The following is a 23,867-nucleotide window of genomic DNA, read 5'->3' as shown; positions in this document are numbered from 1 at the left end:
ATCCATGATTACGTCAGCCTGATGCGTTTGATGAAAGTGATTGTGGTTCTGCGGGCATCATGTTTGATGAGCTGCCCTGGGGGCAGCGCTCTCGCAGAGTGCGCGAGCGATCGGAACCCAGGCCGGAGCTCGAGCCTGTGTGTCCCTTAGGATGTGGTGATTGTACCAGTTTACATACAATACACCGCCACCGAAGGTCATTTACGCATCTTATTTTATCTTAAACATGGGTAATTTCAGTTTAAAGTGTTTTGATAGTGGGTTTTCTTTGGGTCCACGGACGGATTAATTCACTCCATTATTTCTTATTGGGAAAATATTTTTGGAATCCGAACTTTTTGCAATCCGAACAGCCTCCTGGAACGAATTAAATTGGGATTCTGGGGGCACCACGGTATAGGCAAACAACTATACTCCGATCTCTAGCGGTAGCGCACGGTGGACGCAGACTGCCACGGAGGCCTACGTAGGTGCACGACGGGAGTAGGGGAACCGTGCGTCGACCCTGCGTTGCCCGCAGGTAGTCACACAGACCGCAAGGCCACCGTATGGTGACCGTGGAAATAGTGCGGCCGCCGTAATTTTTTGGGGGTTGGGAAAATTCATTTTTCATTGAGAAGAGCTTACAACAGCCGCATGAATAACGCAAGCCCACCGTACGCCCTACGTACAGTCGACGTGGAACACATCTACGTCATAGCTTGGCTTGTCGAATTGCTACAGTGAACGTATAAATGAAAAAAAGTTATAACTCCGCGCTATAGTTCTACGGCGACCCTACGGCCTGTAAAATATAGCCAAATGGCGTAGGGCCTCCCTGAGGCCACCTCAGTTTCTCTGCGGCCGCCGCACGTTTCTGTCAATTCAGAGGGTGTACGGCCGCCGTATCCTCGCCGTAGAGCAAATGTGACCTTGGCCTCAGTCTGAGTCAATTCTAAAGCCATCCCTGGGCCATTTCCAACATTTACTATCGGGTTGTTTTCTAAAACCAAATGAATATTTGCATCTGCTACATTGGTAGCAATCAGGACACGGTTTGAGTATTTTTCATATGTTATGACGTCATCGTGTCCAGTAATATTCAAAATGGTTCAAACTGACCTCCATAGATTGCAAAACATTCATTGACATTTCCTCCGTAAATATTAGTGTTACAAAATAAACGAAAATATATTTGGAATCAGCACGAAATTGTCTTTAATCTGAACGTCACTTCAAAATACCGCGGACTGTTCTTTTAAAAGGCCCCCGTCTTTCTGCAAACCCGAGGAGAAATGACGTCTTAAGTTGTCAATATAATGTCAGGAGTAATTAAATGACCATATGCAAAGACAATTTTGAATGGACTCGAAAGTGTGAAGAAATCATTAATTGATCCTTAATGAGTATTCGTCTTAATTAGTAACCCCAGACAATTTTGTGTCTAAAGTTACATTTTGGTTCACTGGGAGAAATGTTTTATCCATAGCTCCAATCATAATTGATGTACTCCATTTTTTTATAAATTCGATTTTCAGCGTACAGACACCCCTCTGGGTCCAAAGGCCCCCGTCTTATCTGTAAACCCCAGGAAGAAAATCACGTCTTAAGTTGTTGATATAATGTCAGGAGTGACTAAATGACCATATGTAAAAAGAATTTTGAATGTACTCAAAAGTGTGAATAAATCACTAATTGGTCCCTAATTAGTATGCGTCTTAATTAGTAACCCCAGACAATTTTGCATCTTAAAGTTGCATCGTTATACTTTGAGGGGTCATCCAAATGAAACTGACTTGAAACAAATGTTGTACTCGATTTTTTTTATTAAAATGGATTTTGGGGTCTTATTTTGGGACCCCCAGGGACCAAACCCCAGGACTGCGATACTTAAGACGCCCGATTCCTTCATTGGTAGGCCAATTGCAATAGAATTAAAAATTCAAACCTTTTGTACTCAACTTTATGATTAAGATCCATCTAGCTCTCATACTAAGTTGAATTGAAATCGGGATTAACTGCTGAAAAGTAACGGTGAATGTTGAAACAAGTATTTGACACCTTCCGGTGTTGAATGGTCCATGCATCCGCATCCGAAAATCATGGGGGCACCTCATTTTATTGACATTATATAACAGGCCCTCTTCAGGTGTTCTCCAGTGCAGTAATCACTGTATCGACCCTTGCTCTCACATCTTCTCCCAGTTATTGATCGGATGGAGAATGGAGCCAGGATGCTCCAGCAATCCTTGCACAGCGGTGTGAATCCAAGGTGGACGGAGGTTATGTCAACCCTGTTTGTTTGTTAAGTAATACATTGTTAAGTGCCTTGCTTGTACATAAATTGCCTTGCATCTCTATATTCGGATAACTCTGCTTCTTGCATGCCCCCCCCTCCGCCGCCCCATTATAAATAAAGCCATGTGTTAAATGTATCAGTTCGTTTTTGTGTTTCCTTTACTGGTTTAACACGGTGCGTGTTGGAGAATTACCAAGGCCGTTGTTGCCGCCGTAAGGGGACATTTGGACCGACGAATCTCGGTAATCATCCGCTCAGGTCACACACGGTTCGTTCCGTACGAGCGCCGTCGAGGGTGAATTTCCCCGGTAGTTTGGACGATGTGGGTATTTAGGCAAATTGAAATTGGCAATGGACCCTACCCCACGTGGTCGACCCATTGGCGATCTTCGGTCTGATAAGGGACCCGTCGGCTCCGGAGTTATCTGGGGTGACGACCTATAAATTCCGGGTGTTCGGTGGAGCCGACTCTGCAGCTCCAACTAGCGGTTGCGCTCGGCGCTGATACCCGGTCTGCAACAAATTGGTAGTCAGGAGTGCGATTCGGCCCCTCGGCCTCTGTAGAGAAATTCACGGGATTCGGACCAGGGGTAGGAAGCAACCCCCCCCCCCCCCGAGTTCAAATTATTCCGAACATGCGACATGGCTAGCCAAGACGAGCTGAAGCAGGTGGGTTTAGAGGTAGATGTAATGGTAGACGAACCCATGGTCCAGGACACCACCCCCATGCAGGAACTTTCCCCGCAACCAAACTCAGAGTCTGAAAGGGGCGCAGGGGCGGCGTGTGACAACCCCCCCCCCCTTCCCCGTCAAATTTCCTCCCCGATCCCGGCTTCACGCTGTCGAAACCAGGGCATTTAGGATCATCGGCATCTCCCCCAATGAAGCCGAGTCTTTGGGACTCTCACTCAATCACCGCAAGTTGGTCGGTGGTCTTTCTGTCTTCTACCGACTCCTCTCCAGCCTTGCCCCCCCTGCTCTCTCTGCGATTTGTCCCCACCACATTTCCACAGGGCACTCAAGGTCCGCCAACAACCCCCTTCTGGTAAAACTACCAAAATCACGAATCACTGCTCATCTTCACTCTTTCATTCCTCTTTTTTCCTGCCTTTGGAATAAACTTCCTCACTCTATTCTTTCCCATTCTTCCCTCCAGGCTTTCAAAACAGCTGTTCACCACCACCTCTTATCTTCCCCCATCCAAATCCTCGATCTTTTCTACCCCCGATAATCCACCCAAGCCCACTTCCTTCAATTCCCCTGCTTTCCTTCCTGAAAGTCCCTGTAATGTCCATCTTCTCTTCGCCATGTTCCCCGTCCCATCCCCATCCCTCTCCCTTCCACAGTTCACCTAATGTGTCAGTTCCGCACTGTTTTGTCCCTTCCACTCCCAACCCTCTTGTCTCATGCCCCCTTGCTGTGAGTTGTGTGTTAGCTCTCATACGAGCCTCGACAAGGTATACAAAAAAAAAAAAAATATATATATATATATATATATATATATATATATATACTCCTAAAAAACTTCAAATGTTAAAAGATTTTGATCAAATGACGGAGGAAGAATTAGAGCATATAAGGGAATTAGAATATGATGATGAAGGATTATTTCAACAACTGGAAGAGATGAATCGCCCCCTGCTTATATTGTGAATGCTCTTCAAAACAATGAATATTCAGCGGAATCAAAAACCAAAGCAGGACTCATTCCAACAGAACAACCAGCAATATTTCATCTTGTTCAAGAAAAGGTATTGATATTTAATGATGAATTAAGGTTCTTGAGGTCTGCTCAACCAACTGTTAAACTAACCCCCAGATTAATGTTTCTTCTCACAAAAGATGGAAGACAAGGTTCAACTGTGAGAGATGAATCAAAGTATATTGATAAACTATTGGATATGAAAAATAATGATGATGGAGTATATATTGATCTGCTGAACACTCTAAATTATAGGGTTAGTATTTCTGGTAAAAGTAGGAAGAATGAGAAGGAGAAACACATTATTCAGGCTTTAAGTATCCTTGGTTCAGGTATTAGTTTTCTTCCAAATGACCCATCGCAATTAGTTAATCGACTGTTATTGTTGTTAGGTCGTAAGAAGGCTGGAAATAACAATTGTTTTAATGAAGTATCACCCATTTTAGACCAGTTGATGAACATGAAAATAATTAATAAATCTCAATATAAAGACATTTTATCTCATATTAAATAAGATGAGAAGCACAATCCTGAGTTTTCATTTCACAAGCAACCACACATTTTCATTCCCATACCCACTACAACTTGACCCAACAAAAGAATATGAGGCATCTTTATTGTCCATGCAAACTTATAATACCTTATTTAATATAACTGATAAAAATGACAAGTTTAGTTATAATCCGGGAAGTGGATACAAAACGATAACAGTCTCACCCGGAACATATGAGATTTCTCAAATTGCTTGTCTTATGAAAGAACAGGGTGATGAACCAAAAAATATTGTTATAGATATTCAAAAACATACTTCAAAATCAACGATTAAACTTAAAAATAACTACAAGGTTGATTTCACAATTGATAATTCATTTAGAGAGTTATTGGGTTTCTCCTCAAAAAGATTGAAACTAATGGGACGTTTTACAGTGATAATGTCATTCAAATATCCTCAGGAATAAATTCGGTATTAATTCACTGTGATATTATTGATGGTGCTTATAATGATGGAAGAAAAACAAATACAATATTTTCATTTAGCGCATACTCAACCCCAATTGGTTATAAATTCAATATGGAACCCAAAAATCTGGTTTATCTCCAGGTGTCAGGAACAAACAGACAGTAAATTTTAGGAGAACCAACCAAGATAATCGTATGATTTCTTTTAATGGAGAAGTTATATCCATCAGAATTCACCTACGTGAAGTTTTCCAATAAACAAATACGATGGTTATTGTGAGGAAACATGAGTTGGGAAAATATAAAGTAATTACAGGGGATGGGATGTTCCTTTCCCCATACTACAAGGGTGAAGGTATGTATCTTGGTAGAGGATACTATAAACCTAAGAGACAAAGGGGTGTTGGACATCAATTTAGAGGAGATGGGATAATTGATACTCTAATGGGTATTGGTTCAACTATTCTTAAACATAAAGACCTAATTGGTTCAACTGCTTCTGCTGTGGGAAATGTCGCAGGTGCTGTAAAGAGCATAAAAGATGCCCAAAAGGAATCTCATAAATTACAAGCAATTAAAGAAATTAAGAAAGGCAAAACTCAGTTGTCCCCCCAAGAACGACAGAAAATAATGAAAATACTTGGGTCAGGGTTTCAAAAGTTTTAACATCTTTTTTCCTAAATAAATACAAGTATGGAAGCAATTGAAAGTATCGATGATTTGGATGATACTATTATCATCTCAAACTCCACTAAAAAGAGGATTACTTCAAGGTAAATGCAATAACTGGAACAGACTGGAATGCAAATGGTACAAAAAGTTTTGAAATAAATAATCAACAAACTTATTTGAATCTATCCGAAAGTTTGTTGTTGTGTAAATTTGCATTCACTAAGGCTGGGAATAACACAAACGCTACACTCATAAATGATTTCTTATGGAAAATGTTTGAGAGTGTTCGTTTGTATATTGGAACACAAGAAGTTGAAGTGGTTGATTATGTCTCTGCTGTATCTGAAATGATGAAATTTACACTCTATACATTCAGTGACAGAATGGAAAAGGGGGCTGTCGAAGGTTTTATTCCTGATATGTCAACGGGAACAACCACAGAGCCTGGATATACTCAAAGGAAAGGAACGTATACTGATGATACAAAAGCAGTTTATAGTTTTACTGTGGCAGTTCCTCTTCAAGGTATATTTGGATTTTGTGATCATGATAAAGTTCTGTATTGTCTTAAAATTAGATTTCAACTACAAAGGAATGATAATGAAAATAGACTACTTTTTGGTGTTGCTAGTGCTTTTGGTGATCAGAATAAATTTGTAATTGATGAAATGAGTTGGTATTTTTTTTTTATTTGTATACCTTGTCGAGGCTCGTATGAGAGCTAATACACAACGCACATCAAGGGGGGCCTGAGACAGGAGGGGAGGGAGTGGGAAGGAAAAAACAGTGGGGAACAGAGACATTAGGAGATCTGTGGAAGGGAGAGGGATGGGACGAGGAACATGGGGAATACAAGATGGACATTACAGGGACTTTCAAGAAGGAAAGCAGGGGATTTGAAGGAGGTGGGCTTGGGTGGATTATCGGGGGGAGAATATACACTTTTGGTATAGAGAATATACCACTTGGTATAGAGAATGAGTTTTGTGGAAGCACGATTGGTAAACAACAAATAAAATCATTTAATAAGGGAAAATATAATAATGGTTTTGCCTTAGTTTATATCATGAAAACAGAAAAAACAGGATTATATATAATAAGTAAGGAAAGACAAAATGATTTAACTATGGGAAGATGGGGAGGTGTTTCATGTCATAACATTATTCTAACATATATATCTAATACATAAATGACGGCAAGGCTTCAAGAAAATTATCATTTCTGTGTCCAAGCATACCTTCAAGAAAAGGGTATTTGGTATTTTAATAAATATGTTCTACAACATAAGAATAAGCTATTTTCAATAAAAGATTGGCATTATGCTGATGTTGATAAACCAACAACTTTAGATTTAATTTGAATGTTAAATAATGAAAAAATTATAAAGTTAAGAAAACGTAAGGCTCTTTTAGAAATTCAAAAGAAATTTCATTGTTTCCTGTTGTAAAAAAATTACTTTGGATACAGGAATAACAAGAAATCCTGATGAATATATGTATGATATTCTATGGGGTGTAAGTGATTCAAGGATAGTAAGGGACAAGGAAGGAGTTGAAGAGAGAGAAGAGGAGGATAAGGAGGAAAGAGAGAAGAGAGAGAAGGAGGAGAGAGAGAAGAGGGAGAAGAAAGAGAAGGAGGAAAGAGAGAAGAGAGAGAAGGAGGAGAGGGAGGAGAGGGAGGAAAGAGCGAGACTGAATAAATATGAAAATATGGAAACCAGTGAGATGAAAAAAATATTGGGGGTATTACAGAAAATAACTCAACCCACTGAGGAGGAAAACAAAGAATTGACAAGCCTAATTGCAATACTTTTGATAAGACTATTGTCATCGGCAAGATATTGATTTTAATTCAAGTTTTTCATTTTTTTTCTTTAATAAATGGAGGAGAGAGTGAAGGCATTTCTAAGGATTCTTTATGTTTTAAAAATTAAGATTCAAATGTGCATGTTGGAAACTAAAAAGGTTTTCGCACTCTGTAAGAATTTTTCTCATAAATAAATGAGTTATTGTCTTAAATGTAAAAAGAAAACTAATACTAAAAATATTTCATATTTTAAAAGTAAATATAACAGGGTTATATAAAAAGGTATATGTTCGGTATGTGGTTCAAAAAAATAATCTATTTATCTCCAAACACAAACTCGGAGGAGATATACAAAGTTTTTATCAGGAAGTAAATTTACAACTACTGGAATACCAGGGGAATTACATCTACCAGGGTATTCTTTCTGTGGTCCAGGCACAAACTTGGATGAAAGATTAGTTGAGGCAGAAAATCCTAAATCATGGAGTAAGCCCATCAATAGGGTTGATGAAGTGTGCATGAGGCACGATATTGATTGTGGGAATACCACAACTTTGGAAGAAAAGCATGAAGCCGATAGAGAAATGTTGTATAATTTGTCTCTGATACAAAATCCAACCTTGAGAGGAAAAGTTGATCGGTTCATTGTGAAGAAGATGATCAGTGCTAAATTGAAACTTGGACTTGGAAATTCAAAAAATTTATAGACTCTAATGATGTCATTACGATTGAAGAGCAATTAGCTGATGAATTACATAAACCAATATTCACAAACTTTAAAAGAAGGAAGGTTTATTCCAAGGAAGTTGATTATATCTGGTTTGCTGACTTGATTGAACTCAATAATGATAAGGGGTACAATTATGCTTTATCCGTTATTGATTTGAGGAGTAGATATGCATGGGTTGTCCCTTTAAAAAACAAAACAGGTAATACTCTTATGTTAGCCTTTCAACAGATATTTAATAAAAGTAAGAGAAAACCTAAAAAAATTGTGGACTGATGAGGGTAGAGAGTTTTATAACAAGACATTTATGAATTTTCTAAAAAATAACAGTATTACATTATACAGTACCTTTAATGAAGGGAAGGCCGTTGTTGAATGTTTTAATCTTACCTTAAAAGAGAGACTATATAAAAAATTCACACAACTCGGTTCACAACATTGATCATCATTTATTCAGGATATTGTGGATAAGTATAATGACATGATTCACACGTCAACGAATATGAAACCATCAGAAACATTTACAAAATTAAAATATGAAAAAGAGATTAATGTCAGAAAACCTAAGTTCAAAGTTGGTGATATCGTAAGAATATATAGGTGGAAATCTCATTTTGAAAAAGGTTATAGTAAACGATGGACGAACGAACTTTTTAAAATTGTTGATGTAATAGATACGGTTCCTTGGACTTATAAGATATATGATTTAGAAGGGGAAGAGATTTTAGGTTCATTTTATTCACAAGAATTACAAAAGACAAAGATAAATTGAAAATTTTTTTGACTCCACCCACACAAACCCCTGTTCCAACAAACCCAACACTATTAAACACCATATCGCAGGTATTACATTTTCTATCATGTCCTAGTAGCATATGCTTCTTCAGATTAAAAATACTACTAAATGTTTTATTACAGATTTTACAATGTCTTAGTTGTTTTCTCTTGACTAGTGTATGAATTTTACAATCCATTTATTAACCATTAATTTAACTATAATTTTATGCTTAAACTAAATGTTTTTTCCCAGAAAAAAACAACAATTATTAAGCAATTTACACTCTCTTTTAGCTGAAAGATGCTTCATTAGAGTAAGACATTCCTTTAAAATTGGTAATGATTCCTTTATTTTTTCACTAGATTTTGGCTTTAAAAAGGCCTCTATAAATGACATCATTATTTTAACAATAGACTCTCTAAAACTAGTATACTCATTACCATAGTTTATATTTTCAGTTATTATTTCAAGATAATAAAAGATTGTTTCAAAATCACTTTCAAACTTATCTAGATTTGGTTTATCTGGAACATTTTCTAGTTCAGCTTCAATTTGTTTGATAGACATTTTAAGAGAGTCCATTTATTAGTAATTTTTTTACTTAAAACTAAATGCTAAATTCACCCATAATATTAATCAATTTAGGTTTAACTTCCTCAATTTCTATTAAATTAAAGCTTATTTTATTGTAATTATCCCTATCTATAGGGATGATTATAACCCTAACCCTAACCCTAACTTAAATCTCATTATTGTTATACACCCTTCTTATGAATATCCCTTCTTATGAATATTATACACCCTTCTTATGAATATCCTTATCAGTCTGAAAATTATTAAGAAATACACCATTCTGATCAAGAGTCTTATCAATCTTTGAATCAGACTCCAGATTAAGTTTTACAATAATCTCAATAGCAAGTGGTGATACTCTAGAAAAAACAACTTTCACACTAGTTTTAAAAACATATGCTGTTCCTTCAAACTCAATATCAGATGAATAATTGGAAATAACATCTATCCAAAAGTTAGAATGTTTTCCTTTTCTTAGTTTGACTTACTTTACATATTCCGTCTTTTCACTTGAAATCTCTTGGAATCGTTGTAATGTGTCTGAAAACATCTTTATTTAGTGTTCAACAAAACTCTATTTTAACTAAAAATTTAACCCTTAAATATGGAGAATAAAGTAACTCTCTGCAAGTTTTGTGATAGAGAGCCCTTATTATTTATAAATATTCTTCTTTCTGTTTAAATTGCGAATCAGAAACAATAGATGATAAGAGAAAGTTTAATAAGGAAAAGGGGAATCTTAAAAAATATAAAGATTCAAATGTATTATTTTTAAATATTTTAGATGGGGATTATTGTACAAAAAAATTAAACTATTGAAGGAATTTGAGAATGAACAAATCTTTATAGGTTCAATGAGTGAGCAAAACAATATGCATTGGTTAATTAAAAAAATTGTTCACCCATCCATACAAGCTCCACCCGCACATTCACCCATTCACCCATCCACATCAAACTTCATCCACATAAACCCGACCCAACGACCCCCTGTCCCAACGACAACGACCCCTGCCCACACAAACCCCTGCCCACACAAACCCCTGCCCACACAAACCCTTGCCCCAACCCCTGCCCACACAAACCCCTGCCCACACAAACCCCTGCCCCAATCCCTGCCCACACAAACCCCTGACCCAACCCCTGCCCCAACCGCTGCCCCCCACACAACATGTTTATTTAATTTTAAAAAGTTTCCCTAGGTTAAAAGGGGAGACAAATAAATATACCTTGGGATAAAAAGGGGGGTTTATTTTTAAGGAAAAAAATTTGAATCGGTGAAAATCCCCCATTCATTTACATGGGGAAAAGTGAGCCAGAATCAGTATATTCACTCTACTCCTAACCCTAGCCCTCACCCAAGTCTTCGCATTCAAAATCCTCACCCTAACCCTAACCTTCACATTCAAAATCTTAACCCAAACCCTAAACACTAGCCCTAACCTTCACATTCAAAATCCTAACCCTGATCCTAAACCCTAACCTTCACATTCAAAATCCTAAACCTAACCCCAACCTTCACATTCAAAATCCCAACCCTAACCTTCACATTCAAAATCCTAACCCTAACCTTCACATTCACAATCTTAACCCGAACCCCAACCTTCACATTCAAAATCCAAACCCTAACCAGAACCTTCACATTCAAAATCCTAACTCTAACCCTAACCCTAACCTTCAGATTCAAAATTCCAACACTAACCTTCACATTCAAAATCCTAACCCAAACGATAAACCCGAATCCAAATCTTCACATTCAAAATCCTAACCCTAATCCTAAACCCGAACCCAAACCTTCACATTCAAAACCCTAACCCTAACCCTAACCCTAACTTTCACATTCAAAATCATAACCCTAACCCTAACCTACACATTCAAAATCCCAACCCTAACCCTAACTTTCACATTTAAAATCCCAACACCAACCCTCACCTTCACATTCAAAATCCTAACCAGAACCCTAATCTTAACCTTCACATTCAAAATCTTAACCCCAACCCTAACCTTCACATTCAAAATCGTAACCCGAACCATAACCCCAGCCTTCACATTCAAAATCCCAACCTGAACCTACACATTCAAAATCCTAACCCAAACCCAAAACACAAAACGGACCGTTCACATTCAAAATCCTAAGCCTAACCTAAACCCTAACCTTCACATTCAAAATCCTAACCCAAACCCGAAACACAAACCCGAACCTTCACATTCAAAATCCTAACCCGAAGCCTCAACCCTAACCCTAACCCTCACATTCAAAATCCTAACCCGAACTCTAACCTTCACATTCAAAATCATAACCATAACCCTAACCTTCACATTCAAAATCCTAACACTAATCCTAACCTTCACATTCAAAATCCCAACCCCAACCTTCACATTCAAAATCTTAACCCCAACCCTAACCTTCACATTCAAAATCCCAACCCTAACCTTCACATTCAAAATCCTAACCCGAATTCTAAATCCCAACCCGAACCTTCACATTCAAAATCCTAACCCTAACCATAACCCTAACCTTCACATTCAAAATCCGAACCCTAACCTTCACATTCAAAATCCTAACCCTAACCCTAACCCTAACCTTCACAATCAAAATCCCAAACCTAACCTTCACATTCAAAATCCTAACCAAAACCCTAAACACTAACCCTAACCTTCACATTCAAAATCCTAACTCTAACCCAAACCTTCACATACAAAATCCCAACCCTAACCTTCACATTCAAAATGCTACCCCAAACCCTAAACCCTAACCCTAACCTTCACATTCAAAATCCTAACCCTAATCCGAACCCAAACCCAAACATTCACATTCAAAATCCTAACCCGAACCATAACCCAAACCTTCACATTCAAAATCCCAACCGTAACCTTCACATTCAAAATCCTAACCCAAACCCTAAACACTAACCCGAACCTTCACATTCAAAATCCTAACCCCAATCCGAACCCTAACCCAAACCTTCACATTCAAAATCCTAACCCTAACCATAACCCTAACCTTAACATTCAAAATCCTAACCCTAACCTTCACATTCAAAATCCTAACCATTACCATAACCTTAACCTTCACAAGCAAAATCCCAAACCTAACCTTCACATTCAAAATCCCAACCCAAACCCGAAACAGTAACCCCAACATTCACGTTTAAAATCCTAACCCTAATCGTAAACCCTAACCCTAACCTTCACATTCAAAATCCTCACCCTAACCCCAACCTTCACATTGAAAATCATAACCCTAACCCGAACCTTCACATTCAAAATCCCAACCCAAACCTTCACATTCAAAATCTTAAGCCCCATCCTAAACCCTAACCCTAACCTTCACATTCAAAATCCTAACCCTATCCTTCACATTCAAAAAGTTATCCCTAACCCAAACCTTCACATTCAAAATCGGAACCCTAACCCTAACCTTCACATTCAAAATTCCAACACTAACCTTCAGATTCAAAATCCTAACCCAAACCCTAAACCCTAACCCTAATCTTCACATTCAAAATCCCAACCCTAATCCTTAACCCGAACCCAAACCTTCAGATTAAAAATCCTAACCCTGACCCAAACCTTCACATTCAAAATCATAACCCGAACCCTTACTGACATATTCAAAATCCTAACCCTAACCCTAACTTTCACATTTAAAATCCTAACCCTAACCCTCACCTTCACATTCAAAATCCCAACCCTAACGCGAACCTTCACATTCAAAATCTTAACCCAAACCCGAACCTTCACATTCAAAATCCTATCCCCAACCATAACCATAACCCTAACCTAGACATTCAAAATCCCAACCTGAACCTTCACAGTCAAAATCCTAACCCAAACCCTTACAAAAAACCCTAACCTTCACATTCAAAATCCTAAGCCTAACCATAACCCGAACCTTCACATTCAAAATCCCAACTTGAACCTTCACATTCAAAATCCCAACCCAAACCCTAAACACTAACCCGAACCTTCACATTCAAAATCCTAACCCAAACCCCAACCTTCACATTCAAAGTCATAACACTAACCCTAACCTTCACATTCAAAATCCCAACCCTACCTTCACATTCAAAATCCTAAACCAAACCCTAAACACTAACCCTAACCTTCACATTCAAAATCCGAACCCTAATCCTAAACCTTTACCCTAACCTTCACATTCAAAACCCTAACCCTAACCCTAACCATCACATTCGAAATCCTAACCCTAACCCTAACCATCACATTCGAAATCATAACCCTAACCTGAACATTCACATTCAAAATCTTAACCCTAACCCTATCCTTCACATTTAAAATCCTAACCCTAACCCTCACCCTAACCTTCACATTCAAAGTCCTAACCCTAACCCGAACCATCACATTCAAAGTGCTAACCCTAACCCTAACCCTAACAGCTAACCCTAACCCTAACCCTAACCCTAACCCTAACCCTAAACCTAACCCTAACCCTAACCCAAACAGCTAACCCTAACCCTAACAGCTAACCCGAACCCTAACCCTAACCCTAACAGCTAACTCTAACCCTAACCCTAACCCTAACCCTAACTCAAACAAACCCTAACCCTAACTATAACCCTAACCCTAACCCTCACATTCAAAATCCTAACCCTAACCCTAACCTTCACATTCAAAATCCTAACCCAAACCCCAACCTTCACATTCAAAATCATAACACTAACCCTAACCTTCATATTCAAAATCCCAACCCTACCTTCACATTCAAAATCCTAAACCAAACCCTAAACACTAACCCTAACCTTCACATTCAAAATCCGAACCCAAATCCTAAACCTTGACCCTAACCTTCACATTCAAAATCCTAACCCTAACCCTAACCATCACATTCGAAATCCTAACCCTAACCCTAACCATCACATTCGAAATCATAACCCTAACCTGAACATTCACATTCAAAATCCTAACCCTAACCCTAACTTTCACATTTAAAATCCTAACCCTAACCCTCACCTTCACATTCAAAATCTTAACCCAAACCCAAACCTTCACATTCAAAATCCTATCCCTAACCATAACCATAACCCTAACCTTCACATTCAAAATCCCAACCTGAACCTTCACAGTCAAAATCCTAACCCAAACCCTTACAAAAAACCCTAACCTTCACATTCAAAATCCTAAGCCTAACCATAACCCGAACCTTCACTTTCAAAATCCCAACTTGAACCTTCACATTCAAAATCCCAACTTGAACCTTCACATTCAAAATCCCAACCCAAACCCTAAACACTAACCCGAACCTTCACATTCAAAATCCTAACCCAAACCCCAACCTTCACATTCAAAATCATAACACTAACCCTAACCTTCACATTCAAAATCCCAACCCTACCTTCACATTCAAAATCCTAAACCAAACCCTAAACACTAACCCTAACCTTCACATTCAAAATCCGAACCCTAATCCTAAACCTTAACCCTAACCTTCACATTCAAAATCCTAACCCTAACCCTAACCATCACATTCGAAATCCTAACCCTAACCCTAACCATCACATTCGAAATCATAACCCTAACCTGAACATTCACATTCAAAATCTTAACCCTAATCCTATCCTTCACATTTAAAATCCTAACCCTAACCCTCACCCTAACCTTCGCATTCAAAATCCTAACCCTAACCCGAACCATCACAAAGTCCTAACCCTAACCCTAACCCTAACCCTAACAGCTAACCCTAACCCTAACCCTAACCCTAAACCTAACCCTAACCCTAACCCAAACAGCTAACCCTAACCCTAACAGCTAACCCGAACCCTAACCCTAACAGCTAACCCTAACCCTAACCCTAACCCTAACTCTAACAAACCCTAACCCTAACTATAACCCTAACCCTAACCCTCAAATTCAAAATCCTAACCCTAACCCGAACCTTCACATTCAAAATCCTAACCCTAACCGTCACATACAAAATCCTAACCCTAACCCTAACCTTCGCATTCAAAATCCTAACACTAACCTTCACATTCAAATCCTAACCCTAACCCTAACCTTCACATTCAAAATCCTAACCATATAAACCCTAACCCTAACCTTCACATTTTAAATCCTAACCCTAACCCTAACCTTCACATTTGAAATCCTAACCCTAACCCTAACCTTCTCATTCAAAATCATAACCCTAACCCTAACCTTCACATTCAAAATCCTAACCCTGTCCTTCACATTCAAAATCCTAAACCAAACCCTAAACACTAACCCTAACCTTCACATTCAAAATCCTAACCATATAAACCCTAACCCTAACCTTCACATTTTAAATCCTAACCCTAACCCTAACCTTCACATTTGAAATCCTAACCCTAACCCTAACCTTCTCATTCAAAATCATAACCCTAACCCTAACCTTCACATTCAAAATCCTAACCCTGTCCTTCACATTCAAAATCCGAACCCAAACCCTAAACCCTCACATTCAAAATCCCAACCATAACCCAACCCCAAACCATACATTTAAAATCCCAGCCCTAACCCAACCCAAACCCACACATTTAAAAATCTCAGCCCTAACCAATCCTTCACTCTCACTTGGAAATGAAACAGCAATTGCATAGCGCATCACTGAATTGGGAAAGCAACTCTGAGGTCAAAGGTCAATTCAAGGTCAAACTTCTGAAATAAAATTTCAGCTGAAAAATTGTCAACTTACATCTGATTAAAATGAAAATTAGAGCAACTACATGACTGAATTGGGATATCAACTATTTGAGGTCAAAATCTAATTGGAGGTGAAATTTTTTAAATTGCAAATTTTCATCTGATAGACTTGAAATTTTAACAGGTTTTGCATATAGGGTCATGGAATTGAGGAACCAACTATTTTTGATGTAAAAATGTCAACTCAAGGTAGGAATTTCTGAAATAGTCATTCTCAATCCAATTGACTTCAAATTTGATAAATTATTGCATATTGCAGATATAAATGTTTATTCAATTATTTTTGTATTTTTGATGAAAAGGTCAACTCAAGGTCAGATTTCTGAAATCAATTTTCTTCCGATTAACTTGAAAATTAAGCAGCAATTGCATAGTGCATCGCTGAATTGGGAATGCAACTCTTTGAGGTCAGAGGTCAATTCAAGGTCAAGCATCTAAAATCAAATTTCATCTGAAAAATCTTCAATTTTCATCGAATTAACCTGAAAATTAGAGCAATTGCATCAACGAATTGAGAAACCAACTATTTGAGGTCAAAAGGTCATCTTGAGGTCGAATTTCGAAAATTGTCATTTTTCATCTGACTGACTTGAAAGTTGAACAGGATTTGCATATTGAGTCACTGAATTGGGGATTAAATGGCAATTGAATGGTGCATTGCTCAATTGGGAAAGCAACCTTTTGAGGTCAAAGGTCTGAAAAATAAACTCTTTGAGGTCAAAGAAGGTCAAACTTTGAAAATCAAATTTCATCTAAAAAATCCTCAATTTTCATCTGATTAACCTGAAAATTAGAGCAATTGCATCACTGAATTTGGAAACCAACTATTTGAGGTCAAAAGGTCAAAACTCAACTCAAGCTTCTAAAAAAAAAAACTCAACTGAAACTTCTAAAAGCATAAATTTTTGTCTGAGAAATTAATTTTCATCCTATTACCTGCAAAGTTAAGCAGCAATTGCATAGTGTATCACTGAATTTGGAAAGCAACGATTTTTGAGGTCAAAGGTCAACTCAAGATAAGAATTCTAAAATCAATTTAAGTATGAAAATCGTCAATTTTCATCCTATTAAGTTGGATGTTAAACAACAATTGCACAGTGCATCACTACATTGGAAAAGCAACTCTTTTTAAGGTCAAAGGTCAACTCAAGGTCAAACTTCTAAAATAAATTTTCATCTGAACAAGCTCAAATGAGCTAAGATCCTCGTCCTCTTAATGATGACGTCATAAAAACGAATATGACGTCATTGTGATGTATCAGGTTTGCGATAAATTATCTGTGCCAATGCCCGGCTTGATTCCCGCAAACAAAATTCAAACAGCTTGCCTAGTTTCGGAGATAATGGTATTGGCGATTGCCATTAGCGGCGATATTATGACGTCAACTTTTTTTCTCGGAAGAATTTCCAAAATCGGAGATGGTTACTGCCTGCGCGTGGGCTTTCTGCATATACATGGCAAGTTTCACGAAGATCCGATGAAAACTCTGTGTTGTGAAACAAAAAATGTCAAAAAATAGGAATGACGTCATAAAAATTGATATGACGTCATAGTGATGTATCATATGTGCGGTAATTCATCTCTGCTAATGCCATGTTCGATTCCCGCAAAACAAAAAAGTCCACAAGAAGAAGATGAAGAACATCAACGTGAGTAAAATTTAGAGATCCTCCACGAGGATCTAAAAAAAACTTCATTTCTGAAGTAAAGAATGGCCACATCATGGCAGGAAAGCCAAGAGGTACGCATGCTCAATTTTTGTTGCCTGGATTAGAATCCCAACCCAGCTCTAAACTGTCCTCCCGGTGTTTCACAGGCTGGGTGATTCATCACTGTGTGTGGTTTCTCGGATGGACGACAAACTGAGCGTCACATCTGCCAAAATCCCTCAACCCTCTCTCTCCCAACCCTCCAGCTGGTCCCCCATCTTTCACCCTTGTTGAAGGGACTGCAGCATGTACGAACCAGATTCGGAGCCTAACGGTGGGGTGCAAAGGTCGCTGCATGTACGAGCTGTTGGTTTTGAATGCTCCCGCTACAGATCTCAAAGTGTGTGTGTGTGTGTGTGTGTGAAAGTGTGTGTGTGTGTGTGTGTGTGTGTGTGTGTGTGTGTGTGTGTGTGTGTGTGTGTGTGTGTGTGTGTGTGTGTGTGTGTGTGTGTGTGTGTGTGTGTGTGTGTGTGTGTGTGTGTGTGTGTGTTTGTGTGTGTGTCCGCATGGGCGTCGATTGCTTTTTAAAAGTGGGGGGACATTGCATGTCCAGACCACGAAGCCCACTTCGTGCCGGCGTGGACACAGCAAGTCTACCCTTGCAAATTCTTGATTTTATACGCTCGTTGACATGCTGCCTTCTGATCACACAAATCCCTTAAATTTACCTGACCATCTATCGACTATCTTTTTATCAAATGTAAGCAGACAGAGTGAAATTAATTAAACATTAATCATACACATTTCAAAGTTTGAAGTGTCATCAAAGAAATATATATATATATATATATATATATATATATATATATATATATATATATATATATATATATAATTGTTTATCAAGCCTCCTTCTCACGACCCTTGAACTGATTCACTAAACATAAACTGAAAACTCGACTGACATACAAATTGATATTACACGAGTATGGTCAACTTACCTTAAAACTTGCCAAAAATATGAACCCTCTTGTCTGCCGATCCAGTTAAAAACTTTGGAGCATTGTCTTGGGGGTCAAGTGCAGTCAGACGATCTCTGTGAACATGACAGATCATGAGATGGTTGAGGCGTTGTTGGGTCATTGTGGAACGTAACCAAGTCTTCATACGTCTGAGTGCGCTGAGTGACCGTTCAGCTTCGCATGAACTTGCTGGGGAAACCAATAGAAGCCTAAGCAAACGTTCTACCTGTGGGAACATTCGACGGACTTCCGGCACCATGTCTACAAATATCTTACGGTCATCCTCAACAGATGAACCACTGAACTGGTTACGAAAGAAGCCAAGTCTTACGGTAATCCTCAACAGATGAACCACTGAACTGGTTACGAAAGAAGCCAAGTCTTAAGGTCATCCTCAACAGATGAACCACTGAACTGGTTACGAAAGAAGCCAAGTCTTACGGTCATCCTCAACAGATGAACCACTGAACTGGTTACGAAAGAAGCCAAGTCTTACGGTCATCCTCAACAGATAAACCACTGAACTGGTTACGAAAGAAGCCAAGTCTTACGGTCATCTTCAACAGATGAACCTGATTATGAAAGAAACCAAGTCTTACGGTAATCCTCAACAGATGAACCACTGAACTGGTTACGAAAGAAGCCAAGTCTTATGGTAATCCTCAACAGATGAACCACTGAACTGGTTACGAAAGAAGCCAAGTCTTAAGGTCATCCTCAACAGATGAACCACTGAACTGGTTACGAAAGAAGCCAAGTCTTACGGTCATCTTCAACAGATGAACCTGATTATGAAAGAAACCAAGTCTTACGGTAATCCTCAACAGATGAACCACTGAACTGGTTACGAAAGAAGCCAAGTCTTACGGTAATCCTCAACAGATGAACCACTGAACTGGTTACGAAAGAAGCCAAGTTCTTGCTCTAGGGAATCCGACAGTTCGGGATATTTGCGGACTATTTGTGGTTTGAATGACCCAGACAGGAGCATTTCACCCAAGCCCCTATACGCCATGAGGTCGGTTGATGTGAAGTACTCGTTCAAGTTCTCGGATGCGCTGTCGATGACTTTGAAAAATTAAACTCTGTATACCTCCTCTGCAGATTTGGCAGTGTATTCCTGCGTGCCTCCATCAAGTCTATTCGGAAGCTTGCACTTACCATGGAAGGGTCACTGAATCTAGTTGGCACTGCTGGAGCTTCTGTTGTGCTGCTTAGAAAACCTCCTTAAATGCCTGGTCGGTACGGAGCGATTGGAGATTCTGTGCAGTTACGTTTGCAGCAGTAAGCATACCAGAGATGGTAACTTGTGACCCCTGAAGTGCCTTATTGAGGTATTCAAGGGATTGGAGAACGGGCAATGATGCAAACAAACCGAGAACACACTTTCCTGATGAAAGACAGCTTCAAATACCGTTGGCTCGCGATGCCGTGTTCGTACCAAAGTCATCACTTGCTTGTTGAAGGGCATCCAGTACCGCTTCATAGTTATCCAATATCGATTTCACGGCAGGAGAACGAGTTAACCAACACGTCGGGAAAATTGGCCTCAGGCGTGTAGGACAAGGAGTGTCAGCATCGTCAGCGTGGATATTCAAGTACAGATGCTTGAATTTTGCAGAGTTGTTGGAGATGTTGCTGAGTACCTGGACATAATCAATGGTGTCTCTTATGAACGGTGCAGTTTGTAGGGCTTTGGTTGTAATGAGTTGGGTGACATGAGCTCCACAGTGAACATAATTGGCCAGCGGTTGGAGTTTTTTTTAGCCGTGCTTGACAGCCCTTGTACTTCCTGGACATGTTGCTTGCCCCTTCGTAAGTCTGCACTCTAAGGTGTTCAATAGGAAGTTGACACCGAATTAGGACATCCTGAAGCATCATACAAAGTGATACTCCTGTTGTTGACGATACTTGTAAGAGGCTGATGAGATCTTCTTGAACATCAAAGGAATCCGTCACATAGCGCACACACACCGATTCCTGCTCATTACCCTGAATATCTTGCGTTCCATCAGTTACGAGTCCGAACTGAGTGGACATTTCATTCACGTTACTGCAGATATTTCTGAGGATGGCATGACTCATCAACTGTAGAATTTCTTTCTGAATTTCTCCACTTGTGAACGTCGTCTTCCTTGACAGCCACGTCTTGAGGTTTACGTCATCCTCGGCCCGCAACTGTAAGAGCATTTTGAAATTCCCTTCAGAGGCATCCTTCCCACGAATTGCAAAACCTTGTCGGGCTAAATATTGCAGTGAGGTGATAATCTTCAGAAGTGCTGACCGTGCAGATCTTTGCTCTTCTAGCAGTTTGCTGCTCAGCAGCACATGGACACCAGTTTGACTTCTGGGACATTTCAGATTTTCAGAGGCAAGCCTATGTGTGTTTGATCGTTCGTGTTGTCTGAATTTTTCTGTAGGCTTTTTCCAGTTTCGAAAGCCCTTTGAGAAAAATGCGTCTTCTGCACAGCGGGCAAGTTCGGTAGGTTTTTCATGAGAAGCGTCCGTACAGGTGTGACAGAGTACACCGCCGATGCTCTGATCAAAATGAAGCTACAGAAAATCTTTGAACCACTGTTGTTGAAACTTCAACTTTCGGTTTGGCAGTATTTGGACTTGGATACAACCAACATCATGAGGTTGAAAAGGCTGATCTGGGAAATTAGGCCGAGTACTCGCACATGCACCCTTTTCTGCTATCTTCTCCTTTGAATCGTCCACCTCTTTCTGGGAACTTGATTGCTCCAGGGGAGTGGTCGGCGATGTGCTACTTGATGCTGTCGTAAAAAGCTTTTTGATATCCATATCCTCTATGAAACGAGTTGGGAATTACATTTCAGTTGAATAAATTTTGACATGTGAATTATAAGGGTTATGTTTGCGTAACAGGGCATTTTTAAGGTCAACATACTTGTGGCTCGGTCACTATACCTTCAGGCACAATGTTGACATGTGATAAGCTTTGCGTAGCACATGTATTACTAAAAGAGCGCCGATACGAGTTCAGTTCTTAATTTAGCATCTGAGCTTCCAATTTAGCATTCCATTACTCGCTTAGTTCCCAGCTACATGCTTATTACTTTTATTACTTTTGGTTAGGATCAGATACCCTGGTATTTTATTACCTGGGATTATTAATATTCATCATTTTATTTAATCTGCATTTAATTAACCAATGAGCTAAAGTTGAGTGAGATGATTATGATATTATTGGTTCATAGTTAGCGTCGTCGTTAAAGATTGTGTTCTTGATTTGCATGCCACCAAAAGGGTTCACCAAAGGAATGAGCTAAAATCAGTTGTAATGTGAACATTTATGTAATTCTTTACCTCTCACAAACCACGACACCAGGAGACGAGGGATTAAGATCTGTTGCCGTCCGGACGTGCACTCTCTTCTTTCCAATGATTGTACATAGTTTGTTGATTTGTAAATACGTTCATCATTTCCACTAGTGTGTGCCCATACTTGCGTGGCCATACGTGTGTGCCCGTACGGGCAAAAAAAAAAAAAAAACACAACTTTGAAACCGCGTGCCTTTGTTTAAGTATAGTGCGTGCCCGTACGTTTTGTTTAAGTATAGTGCGATATAAGTTAGAAAGGTGAAATAAACCATTTTGGTCGCTAAAGGGGCCCAGAACCGTTGCGGGGTCGACATGGTGAAGAAGAAGCTGACAATCCTCTTTATTTTATTTTCAACGCTGCATTTAAAATTTCGAATTTAATCATTCTAAATCACACAGTTTAATGAGACACCTTATCCTGTCGGTCTATCCTTCGTCTTCGTCCTCGTGCAAACGGAAAATTATTCGGATAATGGCGGAAGAGAAATTCCTTCTGGAACGTTATTTTTCCTTGTAAAAATTGCAAGCTGCGGCTAAGCTACAAAGCCGAAGCCTTTTTAATCGGATTTTCGAGGTAATCTCATTACTACCCTATAGATACTGTATAATCCGAGAACAGAATTCAAAAATAATTTTCCGTTCCTTTGTCCGAACCGCTTAGCCTTCGTTGAATTTTGCATATTTTTCAACAGCTACCTTTTAAAATCTATAGTTTAATCCTCATAAGTCCGACGACCAAAGGATACCTCTTGTTTTGTAGGTCTATACCTCCCCTAAGTCCAAGTACCGATGAAAACAATTATTTACATTAATCGCCGCAAAAGCGAGTGAATCAGCACATTTTATCTTATGTTTCCCCAATATTCAAAGCTAATTTAGTCGCCAAAATACCCACTTTAGTTCGATTTTCACCCGGTTTTCAATGTTGGGATTTAGCCCACTGTTATCGACTGCGAAATATAAAAACAGAATTTCAAAATATCTTTCCGTTCGTTCGTGCGAGCCGGTAGAGTGAAACCGCGTCATCCTGCACAAGCTCCACCATCTCAATCAGCATACCAGACCGCAAAATCTTTTATTGGCTTATTACTCGACGGTGCAAAGTCACAAAAATTAAACACACACATAATCGTGCAGGTAATAACATCAGGCATCTGGCGATATAAGTTAGAAAGGTGAAATAAACTATTTTGGTCGCTAAAGGGGCTCCGAGCCGTTGCGGCCTAACACTATGCGAGGCGTGGTGCTCCGGGCCATGAAGCCGCGATTTCTTTAAACACTCATAAAATGATGATACAAAGTCCGAAAACGTCCCAACATACCTCAAAAATGTCCAGGTCACGTTCCCTGTTAGTCGGTGAACAATCCAACACTTGGCGAATTCTGTTTCGCAATGATAGGAAGAGCTGACATCGAAGGATCAAAAAGCGACGTCGCTATGGACGCTTGGCCACTGGGAGACCATGGCTTGGGAAGCATCGATTCTGAATGTTGAATTGTTAACCTATCATCTTTAATAGAACTATAATAGACCAATAAAACTTTAATAGAGATTTAAAAATTTATTCTTGTATTTGAGGAGCATCTCGGCCTGGTTGTACTAGAGCAGCTCGTTTTGTGTTACATAACTTACGTTCAATGAAAAAAATGGGGGGACAATCGATATGTTGTCCCTCCCC

The sequence above is a fragment of the Eptatretus burgeri genome, chromosome 1 (genome assembly GCF_056783735.1).
Source record: "Eptatretus burgeri isolate ZD-2024b chromosome 1, Ebu_testis_v1, whole genome shotgun sequence".
In the NCBI taxonomy this organism is placed as follows: domain Eukaryota; kingdom Metazoa; phylum Chordata; class Myxini; order Myxiniformes; family Myxinidae; genus Eptatretus; species Eptatretus burgeri.
Note: the sequence above shows the minus strand (reverse complement) of the source record.